We start from the raw sequence: 9,888 nt of genomic DNA on the forward strand, positions 1-9,888 counted from the left end.
GGACAGGTTCATAGACTTGCGCTAGCAAAGCTCACACAAGCTCATTAAAAATATCTGGGCAGACATTTCAGCTAGGGCTCAAGCTCAGCTTTTCAAGCTGCCCCTCCACAAGGCTGGAACACACAAAATCTACTAGGCTGGGCCTCCCTAGGCTCTGATGTGAGCAAGTGTCTTTCTCCTTCTCACTCAGGGGCTCATGTCAGTGAGGGGGGTTGTTGTTTATTTTTGCTTCTCATTTGTGCATGGCCCCCTGATTTTTTGTGGGTCAGTGGCTCCTGAACCAAAAAAGGTTCCCCACCCCTGCTTTATGCAAATGAACATGTGTTCTCCAATGAGAGTGTAGATTTCCGTCGTCAGCCATCAGCAGTAAAATTCTGTCCCTCTTCCTTCTCCATACTTTACCCTACCAGGGACTATTATCTATCTTTAAAGACTGAGTCCTGATCATATCAACACAAGAAGTGTGCATAAACTACTTCCATCTGGGGTGTAATTTAGTTTTACCAATATGTACAACCTCTTATGTTAGTACATTATTATATCAATAATAAGGTGCCTAGGCCCCTTCCCATGCAGTATACCTCTATACCAGTGGTCCCCAACGCCGTGCCCGCGGGCGCCATGGCACCCACTGGGGCATTTGTGGGCGCCCGCCGACAACCTGGGCCGGCCGGCACACTGCTGGCCCCAGGCACGCGGCGGCGCCGACCCCAGGCCCACGGTGCTCGGGCGGCCCCGGCCCTGGCGCACATGCCAGCGCCGGGTGCAAGGGCATCCCCGCCCCTGGCGTACCCCCCGGGCTCCCGGCACGTGAATGGCCCCGCCCCTCGGGCACCCAGGAGCCTCTAAAGGTTGGGGACCACTGCTCTATACCATCATAACTGTGTATACTGTACACCAGGAAGGTTATATTGTTGTAATTTGTGTGTGTAGATGAGCCCTAAGCCATTGGCATCTTAACAAAACATGCTTGACAAACTAAAGTTTTAGTTTTTAAAACTTACTTTGGCTTGAAAAAAAACAAAACTTTTAGAAGATTTTCTGGATCCTTGCTCATGAACTTCTTTCTAAAGAACTGGTGGCTCCAATTACTTCAGATGTCCTTATACACATATAGAAGAAAAAGGGCTACCTGAATATTAGTATTCAAAATAGTTCAGCAAGAATTTGAATGGAAATACACAGCATAACTGGGTAAATTGGTCATAAGAGAAAAAAACCAAACCACAAATAAAAAGAACATTAGAAGAATCACTTCATTAACCACAAGGCAGTCTTTGTGACCTCATGTCCATTTTCACAGGTTTTATAGTCCTCCTTTCAATAAGATCATTTCATTAGTCTGTTTCACCACAGCACAAGAGAGTTCCTTATTCACATTTTACACATATTTCTCTAAAAATGGGCTTCAATGCTTTACTACTTGGAAAGCAGCTTACCTAAACGGCATCTTGTTCTGATCTGACTGAACTTGTAGGCTCTTCAATCTTCCAGTAATATTCTATTGATTTTCTAGTGCTTTCCATAACCTCTCACAAATCCCACAAATCCATTCTAATCTGTAGTCATCACAGATAACTACAGCTGGATGAAAAAACCCAAACAAACCCCACAACCCTACTTTCTCTTAATTAGCAGAGATCATACATGAGCCAGTGGTGATTCCACACAAGTCAAACTAGACAGCAACAATTAAGTCTACCACCATCAAAATACCAACCATTAACATAAGACACTGGACGGATACTAGAAAGGATACAGGCAAGAGCCACAAGCAGGATTTGACCATGTGTGCATTGTGAAGCTTTTACTATCAGTACAAACAGCAAGAAGATTTAAGATGTTTAACGTACAAAACAGTTTATTACATCAGAATGTAGCATGCTTCAGAGAAACTATTTACAGGAAAAAAAAGTCTGTGTTTTTTAAATCAGTTGCCTACACTAGTGGAAGTAGTGAGCTAATGACAAGCAGGATTTAAAATTACAGTCAGTTTTAAAATAGGTCTGGTCATATAGCTCAACATCTGACCAAGACACAGTATACCACTCAGTTCTACAGAAACATTTCAACAGATATGCTCAGAGTCACTACTTCTGATAAAGATCACTAGTAGACTAGAAAAAGTGTTAAACTGTTTGCCTGCTTTCATCACTTTGCTGTTGTATTGTGAAGTAAAGCCTGATCATATTTGAACCTCAAACTGTATATAATTCAGCGTTTCCTCGGATCCAATAAGAGATATGGTCATTCCCCATTTCAGGTGCTAGTGACTGTGGAAAAGTGGTTAATCAGGACACATTTGTGCTTCAAAATTTCAATTTTGATTTCTATTCGGTGTTTTAAGTTACACATATAGTGCTCTTTAACTTCTCCAGCACCCATTTTTGAAGCATAACACCACACCACACATGGTTGCTTTGGTGCCCCCATAATGTGGTTTAATTATGATGACTGAACTAATAGGCTCACATCACAGACTTTTACAGGTTGACCCCATGTCATTCTGATGTATCATTTTGCACCAGTTCAGTGCTGTAAATCAATTTAAGATCTCCAGCAGGCTGAAAAGGCTGGTAATGATGCTTTCTCTGCAGTCCCTGAGGACTGCACATTATACACAACTTACATTATTTATAAAGCTGAGATGATGCCTCCATTAGCCTTGTAAGACTACAGAAGTGAAGGCTTTTATGTACACACACAACTTGAACTAGAATATGACAACATCCCAACTTATTACTCAGATGTTTTTTAAAACATGGCTTCAAAATTTCAGTATTTAACTTGCACACGTAGAGAGGCTTCGAATTTAAGGAGAGTCTGTAAAAATCATTCCAGTAATTACGAACTGGAGCAGCAATGTTATCACCTGTCTCTATGTTTCATCCCTTTATTTACTAGTTTGAATTGAACACTAATTTACCATCAACTCTCAAAGATGTGAATTGATAGCCACTACTTACACAGAAACTGCTTATCTAGTTTCTTTTCTCTATGCTATTGGATCAGACGACCTTAAAAAAAATACATAAAATGAAAAGTAGACAATAGCATAAAGAAAAAAAGTGTATTTGATTACATATCAATGAAATGGAGGGGGTCAAAATAAAGCAAGGACAAATCCCCATCCTTAGAGTAACCTGATCTTTCCTTGAACTGATCCTTATAGGTTCCTGGATCACCCACCTCCAAAGAAATCTCTGTCAAGATCCTAGTTACAGTGTGAAATTAACTACAAATGAGAGACTGAACAGCCACACAGGAATATCAAATTAATTGGTTAAGTATTTTTCATCTAAAAATTAAAAAAAAAAACTAAAGTCAGCCACTGTAAAGAAATGACAAAAAATGAAGTATTTAGTATTTATATAAGGTGTAATGAGAATCTTCTACCAACTGCCCAGCACAGAACTCCTATACAGATTGATATTTTTATGTTGCAAGTTGGAACTGGAAGCAAGCCTTCAATACATCTAATGCAGTCATAGACAAGATTAAAATCAGTTTTAACAGCAAGTTTCTTTACAGATTTACTCTCCTTGTTTCACACACTGCATGAAGACATAAAGAAAAGTGGTCTTTCCGGGTTGTTATACTCAGTTCGAAGTTTCATGTTGTGTAATGTACAAAAATCACACACAAGCTAAGTCTTACATACATGGAAGTAGTCAGAGGAGGCAAGGGATGCCAGGTTTTACATGCAGACCTGTCAAACATACCCTTTTACCTAAAATGCTCCATCTGCCAAAAATAAGGATGGATAGGTTTGTTTTTATTTGAAATAATGAAAAAAGGAGAATTAGATGTTTCTGACCATTAAATGCTCCACCCAAGAAAAGCAGAATTGCACCTATTCCATGATGCATTGGTTATTTTTCATAAATATACATACACAAAAAACCCTCTTCCTAAAAGTAAACTATAAATAAGCATACATTCTATGAGCAAACTGCAAAACCAGCCTGCACATCTTCTGTAATTAGATTAACTACTAACAAAAGGACAAATACTACAGTTCTTAATCAAAACTCGGATTGTCTTCATTAAAAACATTAGGGTCTGGCCCAGCTACTTTAAAAAGCACAACTGAACACTTGTACACCGGCATATCGTAGTAAAATTTAAAGATACATATGTAGCTGGATAATCTCATCCTGTCAAACTATAAGTAAATTGAAAATCACGTAGAAGAAAAATCACATGCAGTGAAACCGCTTAATAATCAGAAGAATTTTAAGTGAACTTTCCTTGACCTCTAAACAAATCTTGTTGCAAAAAGTTAAATCCATTAGGAGGAACAAAGACTTGGATTAGCCAAGTCATTAGAGAAATGCCTTCCTCAAATAAAAACAAAGGGCATTTGCCTTGTGTTAGCCAAAGCTTTTCAGAAACTGTTGCAAGTTTCTCCCACTTGGCTTTGAACACAATGGAGCCAGGACAAAAGTCTGAAGCAGCAGGATTTTCTAATGAGAAGGGGAAAAAAGGGAGAGAGGAAGAGGGAAGGAGAGAGCTTTTGGTAGGGCTATTTTCTCTTCCTCCAGTCCAACAAAGAAACTCCCCAGAAACTTTAAACCAAACAAGGCAGCAAAGCAGAAAGCAAAGAAGTCACAGGTTTCTCTCCGGGCTCCCGCAGAGACGCCATCATGCTGGAGAAAAGCCCCTGTCCCCCCCGCAAAAAAAAAATCCGTCCCTCCTTGCTCCGTGGTGAAAAGCAGCCCCGACCTGAGCCAGAGACTGGGAATAGCCCGGGGGTGGGGGAAACAAGGCAAAGCGCAGCCACCATTCAAACCACTTCCCTGGCTGCAGCAAGCCCTGCCCGGCCTGGGCCAGTCAGCAAGCCCTAGGACGCGGCGGCGGGGGAAGAAGGGTCCCCGCCCAGGCAGCGGCTTGGGAGAAACCGGCAAAGAAACGCGAAGTTGTTACCGGCGGCGGAGCGGGAAGAAGAGGCGCTGCTGCTGCTGCTGCTGCTGCTGCTGCTGCTCTTACGGTTCCAGCCGCCAGGCAGCCCCGCACTCGCTCTGCCTCTGCGCCTGGATTGATCTGGTCTCACTGGCGTCAGGCAGTCGGAGCCGCCCAGCCTCCACTTACCCCACTGCCAATATAACACACACATACACACACACCAGCCGGGCGAGGGATCCTCTCCAAATTCCCACCCCCGCCAGCAGCTGCAGCTGCCTTGGGGCCCCTCTGGGTCGTGCTCCTCCTGCATGGCTGGATTAATTCGGTGTGTTAGGAACCGGCTCCTAGGGTTCCGAAATCCGGAACGTGGCTTCTTAAAAAGCACGGGTTAAAAAAAAGTCATATATTTGTGCTACTCTTTTATTTTCCATCGAGGTCTTTTGGGTACACACACTTGCTAGTTTTCACATGTCCCCCTGCACACAGGAAGGCTGGTAACTTTTGCATTTATTATTAATTATTATTATTATTTTATTAAAGTTGTTCTCACCACAGTCTCGGGTTCCCAGGAGTTGTGCAATGTCCTCTATGCTCGGGCAGAGATTCCCCGTAGACCTCATGCGGGAAGCAGAGGAAAGTTGGGGAGAGAGAAAGGAGACTGAGCAGCTTGTCTACACGGAGAAATCTCCTGCCATAAATTCAATGTGGGTAATTATCCCACTATTGTAATTTCCCCATGGAAATAAGACCTAAGTATTGTAGATTAGCCTGATTTTTAAATACAGATTAATTAACAAATAACAAGGTTTAAAGGTCCTGATGCTGCCTATACTTTTGCACAGGAGTAATTTTACACTTGTGAGGAGTAGGTGTAATTTTTACACCTGTCCTGGATTACTCACATATATAGAGTTATTCACGGGTGTCAGGCCATGTCTACATTATGGGTGCTACAGAAGCATCCCTACAGGGCCACAAACACACCACTGTAAAACCACAGTGTAGACACAGCATAAGGGGAGAGAACACCTCCTCCCTAAGCAACAGTAGCTAGGCTGACAGAAACATTCTTGCATCAGTCTACAGCAGGGATTAGGTCACGGAAGCTACCAGTGGGGAGAGAACACCTTCTCCCTAAGCAACAGTAGCTAGGCTGACAGAAACATTCTTGCATCAGTCTACAGCAGGGATTAGGTCACGGAAGCTACCAGTGGTCAGGTGTATAATGATTTTTCACCCCACTGAGTGCCTTAGCTATGTCAACCTACATTTTAAGTGCTGACCAGGCCTCTGTATCTGCAGGCACTTCACCTAATTGAGTTGCCCAAGATGGCAAAAGAACCCTGTGGGAGAGGTAGAAACAGAACCTCTAGTTGTCTGGTTCCTAGACCTCTGCCACAAAAATCACTTAATCGGATGTACTTTTACCATGAAAGCACATGAGCCTATACCTTTGTTAGTGTAAGGTGCCACAAGAGTACTCATTATTAAAGTTACAGACTCACACATCTACTCCTCTGAAATATTTAAAGGAATGCCACTTTTCCAAATATGATAAGTGTTCTCAGTTTCTGGGATTCTTACTGTGAGATCAGAATTTACATGCATATTACGATGGATGATTTCTAGTTAAAAATCAGCCTGGCTGCAGATGTTTCATTTGGCTTATTCCACAGACTTCTGTTACACATGGGGGCTTCTACTGATGACAACATTGTGCTGAACTCCCTAGTTTTGCTTCACGTTATCTTTGCCAAATGTTTGCCAGGTGGATAGCCAACAATCCACAGCATTCTCATGAAGTGTTGTTCCATATTGACCAATGGAGAACTTTTTACCTGAATCAAATTAGCTGAAACTATTTTCTTATCAGTCATTTTGTACAGACCAATATATAAATGAATGGAAGTGGTGCATGTTCTAAGAGGAAAAGGGCATTTTTCTCTCTTCAGAAATGAGAATGGATTTTTCACAATTGTAGCTGGAGTTCTGCAATTTCACATTTGATTCCTGCCTGCAGCTTAGTAGCAAAACAATACTGGTAACATTACTGCCATCTCAACCCCCTATGACAACCCACTCGATCATTTATATAGGTTTAAAAAGTTAGAATAGGTGAGGAAGAGATATTAATGAATGTCACACAGACCACCTGCCTGTTACCATTAGTGAATATGAAAGAGGAAAGGCAAGCAACTATGTAAATCTGCTTGGGGAGGATGTCCCATATATGTCAGATAGCATGGAAGAAGGCCACAAAAGAGCTTGTAAGATGCTACCATAACTAGGAGAGCAAAGGGATATAAGAGATTAGATATATAAGGTGAAGCTAAACTATGAAGAGCCTTGAAGTTAAGGGCCACAGATGGTACTAAGACTGACCAGCTTTACTATCTTTTACCAGAAAGCTTTTGATCACAGTATGGAAGTCCACCTGCGTGGATTGTATTGCATAAAATGAACCTATCATTGTTGCCACATTTGCTACTATACCAACAAGAAAAAAGACCTTTAAGGAGGCCCACTGCACTCCTGAACATTCAATTTCTTCCTGAACTAGCCCACTATGATTAAGTAAGATTTATATAGAATAAACATGGAACTGATAACTTTATAAGATTATTAAACACATTTTTCTCTGTTATATTAAATAATACTTCCTCAGCAAATCTAACTGGAGATGACAAAGAGGTCTTTGATCGGCTTGAGTAATCATTCTTCTTTTCTACTGATGGGATTTGGACCAAAATTCATTACTTGTATAAGATTAATGTACCCAATCACAGCAGCCAAGATCCTTATTAATGGTTATAATTGCAAAAGTCTGCAGCTGAAACATAGTACTACACAGAGCTAACCCTTATCTCTCTTACTGTTTTCACTTATTATAGACTCTCTGATGCAAAGAATTCATTTCAGCAATGGTATTTTTGGTAAAGGAATAAGCAATATGGAACAGTAGATTTTATTAGATATGTTGAAGATATATAAATGTTTGCCAGTAAACCTATAGTGTTCCTAGCCAACATATTGAAGCAGTGTAACATTTTTAGAGAATTTTCTGGATTCAAAATGAATTATAATAAATCAGAGCCTCTCCCTCTAGACTTTGCCCAGGGCCATTCAGAGACCTTTGAAGATAATTTAACTTGGTTTTATTCACCACTTTAATTAGAAATATTGGAGTCCATGTAGCCAAAGATTCTTTGGACCTTTTTAAAGTAAGTCCCTTTAGCCACTCAACTTAAAAAATGTACATAACAAACCTAAACCTATTATTGGTTGTTTGGAAGACACCACAGTATTAAACTTTACTCCCATCTTAATTACCACTTTCCAGTTCTTATAGACTCTGTTCCAACTGCGTCTCATTAACAAAACTGCCGTGCAGTATATTGAAATTCATGTACCCTCGTGTCAGATACAAACTTGAAGATTTTTTTGTTTATCAGAAGAAACTGACAATGGTTTGGCAACACAGGATTTTGGGTCCACGAGTTGACTAGTAAAGAAATGGCTCTGAATATATCCCATATAAATATATGGCTTTCCTTCTACAATGTATTTATACCTTCATTAATCTAATTAACCCACTTATCAAATGATAAAAAGCACTGTGTAAGAGGTATGCATTATTATTTATTACTATTAATATTACTCTTTTCTAAACAAAGTTATTTCCATTTTGGAATGTATGTATGAATCATTCATCAGGCATAACAGCAGGATTACGTGATTAGTGAGTGGAAGGTGAAATGAACAAATTCTAAAGTAGAATTGGAGATTAACTTTATTAATCTGAGCATTGGATAAGGGGCGCTGTTCCTGGCAGAAGGTACTATATAGAAAAAACCCCACAAGAGGGACATTTCTCTCTTATATGGTTAGACACCAAGGAAAGCCATTATGCTTCTGTTGCTCATGACCCAGCTGGATACACATAGAAATCCTGGCAAAATACTCATAATTAAGCCCTACATGTACAGCCACTCCCCGATTTACGAACACACTGACTTACGACCATCCGTACTTACGATCAACCTCCCATTAACCCCATTATAATATTTTTCGAGTTGAGAACCATGTACGTCAAGTTTTTCGAACAGTGCAGGCAGCACGTTTAAGGGTATTTCCGACTTACGACCAAATCGAGTTACGACCAGGTGTTTGGAACGTAAACTGTTCGTAAGTTGGGGACTGCCTGTAATTAAAGATTGTATTATAGGCTGTTTCTAGACTGGCCAGTTTTTCCGGAAAATCAGCCGCTTTTCTGGAAAAACTTGCCAGCTGTCTACACTGGCCACTTGAATTTCCACAAAAGCACTGACTTCCTACTGTAAAAATCAGTGCTTTTTGCGGAAATACTATGCTGCTCCCATTCGTGCAAAAGTCCCTTTTGCACAAAAGGGCCAGTGTAGACAGCTGAGATTTGTTTTCCGCAAAAAAGCCGCAATCACGAAAATGGCGATCGGGGCTTTTTTGCGGAAAAGCGTGTCTAGATTGGCCATGGTCGCTTTTCCGCAAAAAGTGCTTTTGCGGAAAAGCGTCCGAGCCAATCTAGACACTCTGTTCCGAAAATGCTTTTAACGGAAAACTTTTCCGTTAAAAGCATTTCCGGAAAATCATGCCAGTCTAGACATAGCCATAGTGTATATACACCAGGGGGATGAATTAAGGCTGCTCAAGACAAGCTAATTCTAGCATTTTGCAATTGTTGAGTATGTTCAGTAGTTGAACTTGTGACTTTAAGAAAGTTACTTAATTATAGGTTTAGGGGTTTTGTTTCGGTGTATAAACAATACATAATGTATAGATGAAATTTACATTTAGTATTATTCTACTTGCCTCTCAACAGTTTGTATTCTGTGTAATAAAAGAAATCAACATCCAAATATAGAAAAACATCCAAATATTGCAGTTGGTATTCTATTGTTTAACACCATGGTTAATTTTTATCACAATTAATTTTTGAGTTAATCATGA

At 40.4% G+C, this 9,888-nt stretch overlaps 1 protein-coding gene across 2 annotated transcripts in view; it reads right to left on the reverse strand.

Moving 5' to 3' along the window:
• Positions 1-5,096, reverse strand: part of SMAD1 (SMAD family member 1) — a 69,750-nt gene extending 64,654 nt beyond the window's left edge. The window contains exon 1 of one of the 2 annotated variants that reach the window (XM_089777975.1): positions 4,927-5,096. The gene's annotated coding sequence lies outside the window, so the exon portion shown is untranslated. The remainder of the gene's footprint in view (positions 1-4,926) is intronic. The other variant, XM_006114681.5, reaches the window with a different exon arrangement.
• Positions 5,097-9,888: the final 4,792 nt, after the last annotated feature.

Source organism: Pelodiscus sinensis, chromosome 4, assembly GCF_052426305.1.
Source record: "Pelodiscus sinensis isolate ZL-2025 chromosome 4, ASM5242630v1, whole genome shotgun sequence".
In the NCBI taxonomy this organism is placed as follows: domain Eukaryota; kingdom Metazoa; phylum Chordata; order Testudines; family Trionychidae; genus Pelodiscus; species Pelodiscus sinensis.